The sequence below is a fragment of the Hyla sarda genome, chromosome 2, assembly GCF_029499605.1.
Source record: "Hyla sarda isolate aHylSar1 chromosome 2, aHylSar1.hap1, whole genome shotgun sequence".
Taxonomy (NCBI): domain Eukaryota; kingdom Metazoa; phylum Chordata; class Amphibia; order Anura; family Hylidae; genus Hyla; species Hyla sarda.
Genome location: NC_079190.1, coordinates 3,021,937 through 3,027,936, shown reverse-complemented (window position 1 = coordinate 3,027,936; position 6,000 = coordinate 3,021,937).

Here is a 6,000-nt window from a genome sequence, read left to right as displayed (position 1 = left end):
TCATGAAACTTTTGAAAATGTTGCATTGTCTAACTTTGAAGCTCTCTGCTTGTAAGGAAAATGGATATTCCCAATAAATTATATATTGATCCACATGTACAATATGTCTACTTTATATTGGAATCATAAAGTTGAGATGTTTTTACTTTTTGAAGACATCAGAGGCTTCAAAGTTCAGCAGCAATTTTCAAAATTTCCACGAAAATTTCTAAATCTGAATTTTTCAGGGACCAGTTAAGTTTGAAGTGGATTTGAGGGACGTTTCTGTGAGAAATACCCCATAATGGACCCCATTATAGAAACAACACCCCTCAAAGTATTCAAAATGACATTCAGAAGGTTTGTTAACCCTTTAGGTGTTTCACAGGAATAGCAGCAAAGTGGAGGAGAAAAATCCAAATCTGCATTTTTTACACTAACATGTTCTTGTAGACCAATATTTTTCATTTTTACAAGGGGTAAAAGGAAAAAAAAACACGAAATGTGTAACCCAATTTCTCTCGAGTAAGGAAATACCTCATATGTGGATGTAAAGTGTTCGGCGGGCGCAGTAGAGGCTCAGAAGGGAAGGAGTGACAAGGGGATTTTAAAGAGCTAATTTTGCTGAAATGGTTTTTGGGGGGCATGTCACATTTAGGAAGCCCCTATGGTGCCAGAACAGTGAAAAACACCCCACATGTTTTGGAAAACTACACCCCTCAAGCAAGGTAACAAGGGGTACAGTGAGCATTTACACCCCTCTGGCGTTTGACAGATCTTTGGAACAGTGGGCTGTGCATATATAAATTACATTCTTCATTTTTCACGGACCACTGTTCCAAAAATCTGTCAGACACCTGTGGGGCGTAAATGCTCACTGTACCCCCTGTTACCCCTTGTTACGTTCCGTGAGGGGTGTAGTTTCTGAAATGGGGTCACATGTTGGTGTTTATTTTTTTGCGTTTATGTCAGAACCGCTGTAACCAGCAGCCATCCCTGTGCAAATCCCTAATTTAGGCCTCAAATGTACATAGTGCGCTCTCACTATAGAGCATTTTACGCCAACATTTGGGGTTTTTCCGTACTCAGGAGAAATTGTGTTACAAATTTTGGGGGTCTTTTTACCTCTTTTAAAAATGAAAAGTATGGGACAACACCAGCATGTTGGTGTAAAAAAAAAAAAAAATTACACTAACATGCTGGTGTAGACCCCAACTTTTCCTTTTAATAAGGGGTAAAAGGAGAAAAGGCCACCAAAAATTTGTAACGCAATTTCTCCCGAGTACGGCGATACCCCATATGTGACCCTATTCTGTTGCCTTGAAATACAACAGGGCTCTGAAGTGAGAGCGCCATGCGCATTTGAGGACTAAATTAGGGATTTTTATAGGGGTGTACCCAGATGCAAGCAATACACTTGCCTCCAATACCAAAATTACTGTACGTCAGTTTTCCCCAAACAGGGTGCCTCCAGCTGTTGCAAAACTCCCAACATGCCTGGACAATCAATGGCTGTCCGGCAATACTGGGAGTTGTTATTTTGCAACAGCTGGAGGCTCTGTTTTGGATAAACTGACGTACAAGACGTTTTTTTATTTTTATTGGAGGGGGGGGGGCACTGTAAGGGTGTAGTGTATATGTAGTGTTATACTCTTTATTTAGGGTTAGTGTAATGTAGTGTTTTTAGGGTACATTCACACGGGTGGGGGTCTACAGTGAGTTTCCAGCTGCAGTGGAAAATTTGCTGCATCTCAAACTTGCTGTAAACCCCCACCCGTGTGAATGTACCCTGTACATTCACAAGGGGGAGGGGGTGGGGCAAAACTACAACTTCCAGCATGCACTGACAGACCGTGCATGCTGGGAGTTGTAGTAATGCAACAGCTGGAGGCACACTGGTTGGGATTGGGAAACACTGAGTTAGGTAGCAGACTATCGCAGTGTTTCTGCACCACTGTCTGTTTCCTAACTCAGTGTTTCCCAACCCGTAGGCCTCTAGCTGTTGCAAAACTACAACTCCCAGCATGCATGGTCTGTCAATGCATGTTGGGAGTTACAGTTTTGCAACAGCAGGAGGCACACAGGATGGGAAACACTGAGTTAGGAAAAATGCAAGGTTTCCAAACCAGTGCGCCTCCAGTTGTTGCAATACCACAACTCCCAGCATGCACTGACAGTCAAAGGACATGTTGGGAGTTGTACTTATGCAACAACTGGAGGAGAACAGTTTGGAGACCACTGTGTAGTGGTCTCCAAACTGTAGCCCTCCAGATGTTGTAAAACCTCAACTTCAAGCATGCCCAGACTGCCCAGGCATGCTGGGAGCTGTAGTTCGGCAACATCTGAAGGGCCAGATGTTGCTGAACTACAACTCCCAGCATGTCTAGACAGTCTTGGCATGCTTTGAATTGACATCTGGAGTGCAAACCAGATGTTGCAAACTACAACTCCCAGCATGCCCAGACAGCTTTTGAAACTCCTAGAAGCTGCAGTGAAGATCAAGGCGATCTTCACTGCAGCATCTGACACCGCAGCACCACTTGCCTGCCGCTGGTCCTGGTCCCCGTGTGACTGCCGCCGGTCCCCAGGTAATGGCCGCCGGTCCCCGCCGCATCCACGGCCGCCTTACCTCGCCGCCATCTTTCCCCCGCTCTGCCCCGACATCCAGGGGAGGGCAGAGCGGGGGAAATGAATGTTCCCCCCGCCCCTGCCCTGCGATTCGCCAATCAGTCCGCCGATCGGTCAATCGCAGGGGATAGGAGGAGGCGGCACCTTGTCACCTCCTCCTATCCTTTAGGATGATCGGGGCTGTCTCTGACAGCTCTGATCATCCCTTTTTCCGGGCTATCGGGTCATCAGAGACCCGATCAGCCTGGAATAGTGGCAAGTCGCCGATCTGAATTGATCGGCGATTTGCTGCGATCGCCGACATGGGGGGTCTCAGGATCCCCCCAGGCATTTGCATGGAATGCCTGCTGAATGATTTCAGCAGGCATCCCATTCCGATCCCCGCCCGCCGTGCGGCGGGGACCGAAATTCCTCCGGGCGTACAGGTATGCCCTTGTTCATTAAGTACGAGGGAGCAAGGGCGTACCTGTATGCCCTTCGTCCCCAAGAGGATAAATAGCCACAACTGACATCACTAAATTAGTGCAATAATAATCAGTATCAAGAATTAGCATAAAATAATAAAGTGCATGATCAGAGCATAAGATCATACATACAAGTAATAAAGGTGCTTTAACACATTTGTGCAAATATATATTATGTGCATATTTCCCACTGTGTGTACAACAGGTGTATTTAAAGTGCATGATAGGGTTAAAAACAATAGATTCATCAGATGATTGGGGGCGGAACACTCCCCACTCTATTGTAACTGTATACCACGTTGTATGGTGGCGGGGGGTGATCCCCACTGCGCAGGTGTCGGGAAAAGCCCACCAACAGAGGGGCCGGATCTGCATCATCTGACTCACCAGCGGCGTCAGCCAATCAGCAGATAGCATCATGTTGTCACGGCTACAGCAAGTCCAGTGTTCTGTGCGCGCGCACAGTCACATTAACCCTTTAGCACAGTATCATGATACGGCAGCGTAGCAGAAAGGGCTGTCAAACCGCGAGAGTGTATGAGGCGAAACTGCTCCATATCTGTCAGGGGAATAATAATTAGCCAAATGACAGCATATACATATGTATAAAAGATATAAAGAATGATGGCGATATAGATGCAGATGACGTCCCCTCTGTTGTAGAAAGTAGTAAAAATCAAACACATTAAATCCATATGATGGTTGGTGTCGTGTTCTGTTCCCATTTCTGCCTGAATCTGTAACAAAAGATAAAAATATATATTAGTAATGCTTAAAGGGGTACTCCGGAGCTTAGACATCTTATCCACTATCCAAAGGATAAGGGATAAGATGCCTGATCGCGGGAGTCCCGCCGCTGGGGACCCCCGTGATCTTGCACGCAGCACCCAGTTTGTAATCAGTCCCCGGAGCGTGTTCGCTCCGGGTCTGATTGCCGGCGACCACAGGGCCGACGGCGTGTGACGTCACGCCTCCGCCCCCATGTGATGTCACGCTCCGCCCCTCAATGCAAGCCTACGGGGGGGGGGGGGGGGGTGATAGCTGTGACCAACGCATCGTGGGGGTGGGGATGTACCCATCCCATCTAACTTCCCAGGTTTATCCATCGCACCGGGCGGCACTCCATCCGGGTGACGGTATCCTGGATCGCTCTCGTCAGAGATGGGCATCCTGGCGTCCACTCACCCATCTTTGCATCCAACCATGCACGTTATTCTTCATAGTTGAACGATGTTCAGGTACCCACTGGCGTAGCAGTAAATTAGCTTAATAAATGTAAATAAGATAGAAAAAATATAAATTAAAATAGAATATGGTGCTGTTGTCCTCGGTGTCCGGTGTGATCCATGTGCGTTGTTCTCCACTCACTCCTAAGGAAGGAAAAAAAGGAAAAATTAATAAAAGTACCAAACATACATCAGGGCTGGCACAAGTATTCTAGGGCACATGGTTTACATAACACTGAGAAGAATCGTCTATGGATTACAAATGTTATGACTAATTTTCTATTCTATATTGAAACCCATTGGTTTAAGGGAATTTAACATGTAGATCCACTTAAGATCCCTTCTTTTAAGTTTACTGGTGGGATCACCCCCTTTCTTCAAAGGAGGGATGTGATCCAGTAGCATGGAGCGAAGTTCTCGTTCGATATGTCCAAGCTCATCAAAATGTTTCACCACCGGGAGGTCCTGGCGTTTTTTTCTGATGGTGTACCGGTGATGGTTTATTCTGGTCTTGAAATCCCCGGTTGTCTCCCCTACATACAAAAGTCTGCAGGGGCCCCACAACACATATATTACGTAGGTGGAGTTACACATAACATAGGGTTTGATTGGGAATTCCTGTCCTGTGTCCGGATGTGTGAATTTGTTACCTTTCTCCATTAGCCGACAGTTCACACATGACCTACCGGGATAGGATCCTAGATTGACACTCGTGATCCACCTTTGCTTAGGCCGTTCTCCTCCCACATCTGCTTTTACTGGGCGGTCTCTCAAATTGCCCGACCTGCGGTATGACATCAGAGGGGGAGATGTAAACTCTCTAACATTATCATGTCCGGTCCTTAGGATGTGCCAGTGTCTCCGCAGTTCTCCTGCCACTCTCCCCGAGACCCCTGAGAACGTGGAGACAAAAGCAATCCTTGAGGGGGGGGGGGGGAATCATGTTCTGTTGTGGAATGTTGTGTACTCTGTTCAGTCATAGTTAATACTTTATGTTTAGACTCCTTAATCAATTTTCTTGAATAGCCACGTTCTGCGAAGTTGGACGCCATCTTGGTGAGGGCTAATTCCAACTTCTCATCAGAGCTGACTATTCTTTTAGCCCTTAACATTTGGCTTGATGGCAAAGAATTCAACATGTGTTTCGGGTGTTGGCTGTCATATCTCAAAATGGAATTGACATCTGTGGATTTGACAAACAAATCAGTTTGGAGACAATTTCCCTCGACCTGTACCCAAGTGTCCAGGAACTGTATTGCTGTGAAAGAGTGAGTTATGGGGAGAGTGGCAGGAGAACTGCGGAGACACTGGCACATCCTAAGGACCGGACATGATAATGTTAGAGAGTTTACATCTCCCCCTCTGATGTCATACTGCAGATCGGGCAATTTGAGAGACCGCCTAGTAAAAGCAGATGTGGGAAGGCCCCGGGGCCGGATGGCCTTCCGAGTGAGGTATATAAAAAATTCTCAGGGATACTCCTCCCCCAGCTATTGCGAGTGATCGGGTCAGCGGCTTTGGAGGGAGCTCTGCCTCGTTCAATGATGGAGGCCATTATAGTACTTATCCCAAAACCGGGAAAGGACCCTCTATGTGCAGGTTCTTACAGACCAATCTCATTGTTGTGTGCTGATGTGAAGTTGCTGGCCCGGGTACTCGCTAACAGATTAGTTAAGGTTGTACTGTCCCCTGTCCATGGGGAT